Below are 11182 nucleotides of genomic sequence, written 5' to 3'. Positions count from 1 at the left end.
CCCAATAGCTCCAGCATCTCCTCTGGCTAGAAACTCAACTCCCCCGGAAGCAGCCGTGGAGCCGCCAGCCACCGGGCCATTAGCAAGCAGGGAAGGGGTGGGGGAAAGCAATCAGCAGGGGGGCACCGGGAGACGAAGAGAGAGGAGGAGGTAGGCGGGAACTGGAAAGGATGGGAGGGAGGTGGCAAGATGAAAGAGAACAGGGGAAGGAAACAGGGCCGGGAGGGGAGGAGGAGCCACGGCGGGTGCTTCGAGGCGGGCATGTGTCCCAGACGACTTGGTTGGTTTGGCCGCAGAGAACGGGGTCCAGGGGCAACCGAGGGTCTCCTGAGCCCTTTCTGGCCAATGCCAAGATCGATGAGGGACTCTGTTGGGCTCCCTCAGTCCAGGAATTACTAGAAACCCAGGAGCCCCTTCTTCTGGGAACCAAAGCCCGAGGCCAGCTGCCGGGTCCCCGGGGTCCCCCGTGACCGAGCGAGCCCACCTGCGGGGGCTGCCCCTCAGAGCCCCGGGATTTGGGGGTGGGGGTGGGAGGGTCCCAACTGCAGGGCTCTCGGTCCGGATCGATGACTACCCGCCACCCCCGGGATGACCCCCTCCGCTCTGCAAGTCCCTCCCGGCCCTCGAGCCCCTGGGTGGGGGAGCGCGCGAGGCCCCTCTATGCCGGGGGAAATCAATGCCGCGCTAATGTAAGATTTCCAGGCGGGGGGTGGCGGGGAGCGCTTCATAAAAGATGTATTATTTCCATTGCACGCTCGCGGCTCCCTCCCCGGCAGCCTGCAAGATGGCGGCGGCCCCAGCGGCGGGCGCGGAGCCGAGCCAGTCGGCCCGGGGAGGGGGAAGTGCGGCCCTCTCTCCTGCTGGGGAATGTGGGAAGAGAGGCTGGGGTGAAGGAAGGAAGGGGAGAGAGAGAAAGAGGGAGGGAAGAGGGGGCCGGGAGGCTGGGAGAACTAAGGGGAGGCGGGAGCCAGTCAGAGGGAGGAGGGCGGGCTGGGGGTGGGGGGTGATGGCTGGGAACCCGGAGGAGGCATGAGAAAGGGAGCCCAACGAGGTGGCACCTAGGGAGGCAGGAGAGCAAGCCAGGGATAGGGGGTAGAGGGAGGACGGGGGGTCCAGGAAGGGAGGCGGGCTGGAGTGGGAGGGGCGAGGGAAGGACGGAGAACAGGAAAATGGGAGAAAAAGGCAGTCAGGGGAGCCTGGACAGGAGGGAAGGGACACCCCACCCCCACCCACAAGTTGTTGCTGGGCTCCACCCCGCCCTCCAGAGCCTCCCCTCGCTGGCTCTTTCCTGGTTCCGGTGCAGATACCCCCCCCCACAACGCGCCACCCCCGTGGACATGAGCCAAGGAGCTCCCCCATGGAGGTGGCTGCACCCCGTTGGCCTGGCTCCCTACCCTCCTTCCTGTCCTGGCACCAGGGGTGCCAAACTGAGAGGGAACAAACCTCCTCCATCCGTCTCTCTCTGGGCACCCTGCCCTGCCCAGGGGCTGGCATGGGGCAATATCCCAGTGTCCTCCAACTCAGGGCCTCCAGGGTTGACCCCAAGAGCCCCCCTTTCCTTAGCAGGATGTTTGGGTACCTCTACAAATATCCTACCTTCTGGAGAGGCATGCCGAGGTTCCAGAGAGGGGAAACTGAGGCAGAAGAGAGCCAAGAACACTGTAGATCTCCTTACCCCCCAAGGGTCCCACCCTCAGTGCCCCCTCCTCCTGGCCTACTCCCCATCCCCCCTGGCAAGCACGATGAGAGTTTCATCGCCCCCTCCCCCCATTCCAACCTTCCTGCTTCACCGTAGGGGAGCTCTCAAACGCCTGAAAATATCTTTAAATTAGGAAAAAGAGCTAAGCCGCCAGGGTCCTTTGGTCTATTAAAGGAGGAGCAGAGGCCACTGGCGCCACCACCCCACTTTACTCTGGTTTTGCATTTGAAGCCCAGACGGCAGATCCAGCTGGAACAATGATGGGGCCTGCCCAGCCGGCCCCAGGTCCTTCCTTTTAAGTGTCCCTGTGCCCCCTGCCAGGTGTGCCAAAATTAGGATGGCTCCCTTCTCCAGCCCTTTTCATCCCCCCTCTCCCCCACCCCCCTCCCTGTGCTCCTGGGACTTCCGAGGCGCTAATGAAGCTCTTGCCGCTGCCTTTCCTTTAAGCAGAGCCTGCCTGGGGGAACCCGAGTCAGGGCCGTGCATGGAAATCCGTCCTTGAAGAACTGCCCCCAGGGATGGATTCAGGTGCCATGTTCCATGAGGGTCTTCGTACAGGACCCTCCCTTCCCCACTCCCTGCTCCTCCAATCTCTCTAGGTCCTGGTGACATCCACCTCCTCCAGGCAGCCCTCCCAGCCTGGTGGCACTTGCTCCCTACTGTTTCCCATGGGGTTGGGCAATGGAGTCAAGCTGCCTGGGTTCAGATCCAGGCCTCACCTCTTTCTGGCCGTATGTCTCCCGGGGCAGATTGGTTAACTGCTCAGAGCCTCAGTTTCCCCATCTGTCAAGTGAGGATAGTTACAAAAATCTATGTCATGAGACTTTTATGATGCTGAAAGGTCATACGTGCAAAGTGGGTACAAGAATCCCTAGGCCTGTTGCTGCAGCCACACCAGCCCCTCACTGAACCCCAAACACACCCAGCATGCTCCTACCTCTGGGCTTCCACTGGCTGTTCCTTCTAGATATCCATCCCCACAGCTCCCTCCTCCCTTTAGTCACATCTCTGCTAGTATGTCACCTCCTCAGAATGACCTTCCCTAGCCACTTAGCCATCACCAAGTTGTTTACCATCACCTGTTTTATCGCCACCTGACATTATATTACTTAGCTTAGGCTCTGGAACCCAAGGGCCTTGGTTCAAATCCTGGCTTCACAGTTACTGGCTGTGTGACCTTAGGCATGTTATTTAACTTCTCTGAGCCTCAGTTCCCTCATTTATATAATGGGGATAGTAATAAAACCTGCTTCATACAGCTGTTGGGATGGATAAGCAACTTGGTAAATGGAAAACCTTCAGAAAAGTGCCTGGCCCACACTAGGTGTTATTCCCAAAACTAATATTGTTTCTATTATTTCTGGGTACCCTCTCTCCTTCCTTCTCATCCTCACCCCTGACTAGAATGTAAGCCCTTCTGAGGGCTAATACTTCAAGGGGCAGTATTTGTTTTATTCACTGCTGTATTCTCAGTGCCCAAATGGCCTGGTACATAATAGATGCTCAATAAGTGTTTGTTAAATGAATGAATAAATGAGGTTCTACTGGACCTGTCCAAGCCTCAGTTTTCTCATCTATAAAATGGGATGATAATAGCATGTACTTCACAGATGTTGAGGATTCCATGAAATAAGTGCTACTGTTACTATTTTTTGCAATAATTCACAGTGAGTCTACAACGTAATGCCTAGTACTTAGAGGGTATGCAATACAATTGATCTAGATCTAGAGGCAGGGAGAATTGTGGGAGACACATCTTATTACCTCCAACACTCTTGCTTTCTTCTTTTGCTAACAGAGCATTCGCTAGTTGATTGACTATCTGCCTTGCTCTATACTTGCTACCCAGCCTCCCTTGATTCTCACTGGCCAGAAGTGTGGCTGAATGACACATTTCTGGCCAATGAGACCCAAGCAGAAGTTGCCTGGGGGGGTTCAGGGAAGGGTGGGCATGTTATTTGAGCCTCAGTTGCTTTATCTATAAAATGGGGATAAAAACAGCAACTGGCTGGAGTGAGGACCACACAACTGATATAGAGGGATATGTAGGTGACCATGATGCTGGCCTTGATGCCGTCTAGCTGCTGGCTTCCAACAGCACCAGGCACCAAAATCCAGATTGTTTGGTGAGGAAAAAGCAACCTTTTGGTTTAAGCCACTGCAGCTCAGGTATTTTGATACTTGCAGCCCAATGCATTCCCAAATGATAATACTGAATTTTTCTGGATCTCCAAAAATGCTCAGGATAGGGTAGATGTTTATTAATATTTTTTTACATTAACAAAGTATAGATTGAGGCTCAGGTGCGGGAACATTAACAAAAAAAAAAAAAAGGGAAAGTGGATGCATTTAACTGGGCCCCTGTACAGTCCAGGAAGAGGTGACAAGAGACAGTCTATAAGGGAGGGAGAGTGTTACAAGGTGAATTGTGTCCCCCCCAAAAAGATATGTTGAGGTCCTAACCACCAGTACCTCAGAATGTGACTTTATTTGGAAAGAGGGTTATTACTGAAGTATTTAGTTAAGATGACATCATACTGTAGGGTGGGACCTTAACCCAATATGACTGGATTATAAACTTAGGGAATTCCCTGACAGTCCAGTGGTTAGGACTCTGTGCTCTCACCACCAAGGGCCCGGGTTTGATCCCTGGCTGGGGAACTAAAATCCCACAAGACGCGCGGTGCGACCAATAAATAAATAAATAAATCTAAGAAAAGAGATACAGATACACGACAGGAGAACACCACATAGTGATGGAGATGGACTGTAGTGATGTGTCTACAAGCCAGGGAACACCAAGGATGGCTGGCAACCACCAGAAGCTGGCAGAGGCAGGGAAGGATCCTCCCCTAGAAACTTCAGAGGGAGTGGAGCTCTGCCAACACCTTGATTTCAGACTTCTGGCCTCAGAACTGTGAGACAATACATTTCCATTACTTTAAACCCCCAGTTTGTGGTATTGTGCGATGGCAGCCCTAGGAAATGAATGCAAGAGTCGAAAACAGCAGGACACAATGCAGGAGGCTCACTCAGGCTTTCAGCTCCATGACTTGGAGCAAATTGCCCACTCCTGGGTATCTTTAGCACTCTCTGCGGGCCCAGGGCACAAAGATGGATAACAAGGGTCCTCTGTCCATGGGCATGGCATCACTCCACATGCTGCAAAGTCCTTCCAGCCTTCCAGAATCTCCCCAGGCAGAATTAACACATCCCAGGGTGCCCTCAGTGCAGGTTTAGGTGGCTGCTGTCATTCCTGTGGATTTAAGATTATCGATGCCTTTGTCTCCCCAGCAAGTCAGGAAACCCCCTGAGGGCAAGAAATGGCCCTTTCATCAATGCAGCCCAGCATGACAGAACCATCTTCTGGACAAAACCAAGGGGTGTAGAACTCCCCTAGTGGTCCAGTGGCTAAGACTCCGTGCTACCAATGCAGGGGGCACGTGTTCCCAATGCAGGGGTTCAGTCCCTGGTGGGGGAACTAAGATCCTGCATGCTGCACAGCGCGGACAAAAAAGAAAGAAAAAAGAAAAAAACCAAGGGGTGTAAACCCACTTAGGTGCCTGGGCACTCAGAAATGCCCCTCTGGTTGAAAGCAAGAGAATTCACACATGGGTCTCAATGAAGACCCCAATGCTGGTGTTGAAAATGCTTGGGTCCAAATCCCAGTCCTGCCTGGGACTGGCTGACTCACCTGTAGGTAAATGGCTTTGTTGCTCTGTGCCTTAGTTTCTCTAACTGTAAAATGAGGAACAATGGCAGTCCTACTTGGTAGGGCCATTTCAAGGATTAAGTCTTTTTTTTAAATTTTTGTTGGAGTATAGTTGCTTTACAATGTTGTGTTAATTTCCGCTGTACAGCAAAGTGAATGAGTTATACATATATCCACTCTTTTTTAGATTCTTTTCCCATATAGGTCATTACAGAGTATTAAGTAGAGTTCCCTATGCTATATAGTAGGTCCTTATTAGTTACCTATTTTATATGCAGTAGTGTGTATATGAAGGATTAAGTCTTTAATCCATTTTGAGTTCATTTTTACCAGTGATGTAAGAGAAGGGTCTAGTTTCATTCTTTTGCATGTGAATATCCTATTTTCCCAGCACCATTTATTGAAAAGACTGTCTTTTCTGCACTGGCTCTTCTTGGCTCCTTTATCAAATAGTAGTTGACCACATATGCATGGGTTTATTTCTGGGCTCTCAATTCTGTTCCATTGGTCTATATGTCTTTTTTTAATGCCAGGACCACACTGTTTTGATTCCTGTTGCTTTGTAATATAGCTTGAAATCAGGACATGTGATACCTCTGGCTTTGTTCTTTCTCAGGATTTCTCTGGCTCATTTCAAGGATTAAATGAGATCATGCCTATCAGATACTCAGAAGTCAGATGCACATTAAGTGCTTAATGAGTATTGGTCCCATGCATGGGTGGACAGCATTGGCGGAGTGTGTGCATGGAGGAAGATGTGAGGCCAGCAAGCTGCCCCCAGGGCCAGAAGGTCAGCACTGGTGGACTAAGAACTCTCCCCTTATATCATTCCCTTCCTTATGTCGGTACGGGAAGGGAAAAGGGCTGATTGGGGGGATATGAGAGACCCAGATAGCCTGACTTGACACCTAGCTTAACTCCATCATTACTGAGCACCCACTGTGTTCCAGGATCTGATTTATAATACAAAAGCCTCTCTGGCTGTAGCAAATCAGCTGGATGGAGACTGGTGGGGAGGAGAGGATTTGATGAAAGTGAGAGACAAGGATAACTTGGCATGAGCTGGTGGCAGTGCAGGTGGAGAAAGGTCTATGGATTCAAGATAGATTTTGGAGTTGGAGTTGACAGAGTTTGCTAATGGACCGGATGTAAGAGGTGAGAGTAAGGGAGAAGTCCAGAGCAATCAAGTAGATGGTTTACCAGTCAGTGTTTATGTGCCTTCCCTCTTGTCCCTCTGGCAGGCAGCATCACAATGTAACAAATTATCCCCAAACCTAGTGGCCTAAAACAATGTGCACTTATTATTTCACAGTTTCTGTGACTCAGGAATCCAGGTGTGGCTTAGCTGGGTCCCTCTGGCTCACAGAGATCCCACAGGGGTCCCACAGCTCTCACAAAGCTGCAACCAAGATGACAGCCAGGGCTATGGTCTTGTCTGAAGGATTGAATGGGGAGGATCCACTTCCAAGCTCACTCACTGTTGGCAGGATTCAGTCCCTCACTGGCTATTGGTCAGAGGCGGCCTCCTTTAGCTCCTTGCCATGTGGGCCTCTCCATAGGGCAGGTCACAACATGGAGCTGGCTTTCTTCAGAGCGAGCAAGAGAGGGAGAGGGAGAAGATACCTAAAATGGAAGTCACTGACTTTTTGTAACCTAATCTTGGAAGGGATATCCCACCAGCTTTGCCACATTCTTTTTGTTTTTCCTTCTTTAAGATTTTTTTTTTTATGTGGCCCATTTTTAAAGTCTTTATTGAATTTGTTACAACATTGCTTCTGTTTTAAGTTTTGGTTTTTTGGCTCTGAGGCATGTGGGATCTTAGCTCCCCGACCAGGGATGGAACCCGTACCCCTACATTGGAAGGCAACGTCTTAACCACTGGATCACCAGGGAATTCCCACCTTAGCCACATTCTGTTGGTTAGAAACAAGTCATAGAGTCCCACCCATACCCAAGGAGAAGGAATCACACAAGGGTGGAGATTGATGGGAGCCATTTAGAGACCGCGCTATGCACATCAGTCCAATGGCTCCATATCGCTGGCACCTGCAACTCTTTGCCTGACAGCTCTCTCTGGCTGCAGGGGCAGCTCAGACCTGCCTGGGGGTAACCAGACATTCTGGAGGATCCATTCCCCTGCTAGCATACTTCAACCAATGAACATAACCCAGCTCCCTCATCCTTCACATGAGATGACTCTGAGGTGTGTGCCCCACAGATCTCAGGGGGGGAATTAAGCCCTAAGTGTCCCAGTATAACCTGCAAATGGATACACTCTGCTGGGTGCCCTCCCTCCTTTGTCTCCCCTTCCCTCTCCCCTGCCAGTGCTTCCTGTGGTTGCCTTCCAGGTAAATCACTTGTATTCGAATCAAGGTGTCTCAGAGCGCATTCTGGAGAACACAGCTGTGTTCATTTCCACCACAAACTTGGTGGCTTAAGACAACGGAAGTATATTGTCTCACAGTTCTGGAGGCCAGAAGTCCAAAATCGAGGTGTGGGCAGGGCTGTACTCCCCCTGAAGGCTGTAGGGGAGAATCCTTCCGTGCCTCTCTCCTGGCTTCTGGTGGCTGTGAGCCATCCTTGGATTTCGTCGGCTTGTAGCTGCATCACTCCAATCTCTGCCTCCATCTTCTTCTCTGTGTGTCCTCTCCTCCTCTTAGAAGGACGCCTATCATTGGATTTAGAGCCCAGCCTAGATCCAATATCTATCATCTCAAGATTCTTGGCTAGTGACATCTGCAAAGAATAAGGTCACATTCTGAGGTTCCAGGTGAACATGAATTTGGGGGGGGGGCATTATTCCACCCATTACACTAATGGAGAACAGTGGTGCTGTCATTAACTGAGCTGGGGAAGACAGGAGGAGAGGTGCAGGTCTGGGGTGAGTGGAGGAGTCAAGAGTTCTGTTTCGGACATGATGCTTGGGCATACCCACCAGGTTTCCAAGGGGAGACACCCAGGGGGGCAGCTGAAGGCAGTGGAGAGGCCCAAGCTGGAACTGTCATTGGAAGATAACATTGTCAGACATGAGTGGCATTTAAATCCTCAAAACTGGTCAAGGTCACCAGGGAGCTGATTGTAGACACAGGAAAGTAGAGGGCAAGCCTATGGCTCTCTCTCCAATATTAAGGACAGGGGATGAGGAGGAATCAGCAGAAGAGACTGAGCAGGGGCAGTCAGGGAGGTGGAAGGGGAGCTCAAGAAGTATACCATCCTGGAGGCTGAGAAAAGATCCTTGAATTTGGCAGGATGGAGCCCTTTCCCTGGCTGGGCAGGGACAAAAGCTCAACTGGAGTGGGATGGAGAGGGGATCAGAGAAGAGGATCTAGAGCCGGGGAGGAGAGATAGCTCTTGGAATGCTTTGCTGGGGACGGAGAATGTATTAGTTTCCTGTGGCTGCTGTAACAAATAGCCAGATCTGGGTGGCTTAAATACAACAGAAAACAAAAACAAAGCAAAACCAAACCAGAAAGCACACAGAAATGTATTCCTGCACAGTTCTGGAGGCCAGAAATCCAAAATCAGTGTCATCAAGCCAAAATCAAAGCAACCCTCTGGAGTCCCTAGGGGAAAATCTATTCTTTGCCCCGACCAGCTTCTGATGGCGCCAGGTGTCCCTTGGTGTGTGACTGTATCACTCCAACCTCTGCCTCCAACTTCACATGGCCTTTTCCCCTATGTTTGTGTCTCGCTTTCTCATCTCTTCTAAGGATTAGAGCTCATCCTAACCCAGGATGATCTCATATTAAGATTCTTCATTTAATGATAACTGCAATGACCTTCTTTCCAAATAAGTTCACATCTGCAGGTTCTGCAGTAGGAATGTGGACACATCTTTTGGGGGGTCACCATTCAACCCACTACAGGAAGGAAAGGAACAGGGTTGGGGATGGGGAGGAATGAGGGGGTGACGTTAACAATCCACATGGCCTTCCACAGCTGCTGTTTCTAAATCAACAAAACAAGGACTGTCACTGGCCTTGAGACTAAAGGTTGAATATGCACAGGACAGTCATGGCTACATCTCAATACAGGAGAAAACCTCTCTGCCCAGAAACAGGGTGGAAGCTCCCAAGTCTCTGGCCACTGATACACGCCATTCCTAGGCACCTACCTAGCCCTCACTTACACTGGACCCCATGACTTTTCTCCTAGGTCTGATCCTGCACCATGTTCTTTCAAGCCTCAAGATGTTTGCCCAGGGGAGGACTTCCCCGGTGGCGCAGTGGTTAAGAATCTGCCTGCCGATGCAGGGGACACGGGTTTGATCCCTGGTCCGGGAAGATCCCACATGCCGCGGAGCAACTAAGCCCGTGCACCACAACTACTGTGCTCTAGAGCCCGCAAGCCACAACTACTGAGCCTGCCTGCTACAACTACTGAAGCCCACGTGCCTAGAGCCCATGCTCCACAACAAGAGAAGCCACTGCAATGAGAAGCCCGGGCACCGCAACTAGAGGAAGGCTGGACGCAGTAATGAAGACCCAACGCAGCCAAAAAAAGAAAAAAAAAAAAAAAGATGTTTGCCCAAGGGACATTCCTGGTGGCCCAGTGATTAAGACTCTGTGCTTCCACTGCAGCACTGCAGGGGGCACAGTTTTGATCGCTGGTCAGGGAACTAAGATCCCACATGGCCTGTGGCAGGACCAAAAAAAAAGAAAAGATGTTTACCCAGGAAGTTCCCCCCACCTGGATGGCCTTCACTCCTGCAACTCTGTTCATCTGTCCTCCAAGTTTCAGCTTAAGGGTCTCTTCCTCAGTGGGTGGGGGCCTTAGTTATGCCAAAAATCCCATTATCGATTCCATCACAACACTCACTCTCTCCTGAACAGTTTCCATGATTGTAATTACATAGTTTTGCACAATTATTGCTTTTTTATTATTTATTTATTTATTTATTTATTTATGGTTGCGTTAGGTCTTCATTGCAGTGCACGGGCTTCTCATTGCAGTGGCTTCTCATTGCGGTAGCTTCTCTTGTTGCAGAGCACAGGCTCTAGGCACGCAGGCTTCAGTAGTTGCAGCACTTGGGCTCAGTAGTTGCGGTGCATGGTCTAAGTAGTTGTGGCACACAGGCTTAGTTGCTCTGCGGCATGTGGGATCTTCCTGGACCAGGGCTCAGAACCCATGTCCCCTGCATTGGCAGGCAGATTCTTAACCACTGCATCACCAGGGAAGTCCCATAGTTTTGCACAATTATTTTTAAATGTCCATCTCTCCCCCCATTCTAGAATGTGGGCCTGGGGAGGCCAGGCCTGGGAGACCACCATGTCCCTTACACCTAGCTCAGGTATGGCACACACACAGCAGGTGCTCAGTAAATGGGCCCAGGTTGCTGGAGGAATTCCTTTGTCCAGGTGAGGGGGATGCTCTGGGTATCACCCAACCCAAGAGGTGACTTGGTGTCTCAGTGGATGTTCTGGGATCTTCTCTGGGGTGAGGGGGACACCAGGCGCACATGCACACACACACAAAATTATCACCCAGACCCCAATTTCTCGACGGAATATTTTCCTCCCCCGGGCAGAAAATGAACCATTATTAAAACAACACGGCGACCGGCTGGGAAAACCCATTTGCAGCGATTTATATCGCATCACCGCGGCTGGCTGCCGAGAGGAAATGGGAGGAGAAGCGCCGGGTTTAAGCACTGGGTGAAGAACCGCGTTCCATCAGAGGGAGAACAGATGGGTGTTTTTCTTCCCCTCTCTCCCCCTGCTCGGGCTCCGAGTCAGGAATCCATGTCAGCCCTGGGTATGTTCTTGGTGTGA

The sequence above is a fragment of the Mesoplodon bidens genome, assembly GCF_964165515.1.
Source record: "Mesoplodon bidens genome assembly, chromosome: 4".
Classification (NCBI taxonomy): Eukaryota; Metazoa; Chordata; class Mammalia; order Artiodactyla; family Ziphiidae; genus Mesoplodon; species Mesoplodon bidens.
Note: the sequence above shows the minus strand (reverse complement) of the source record.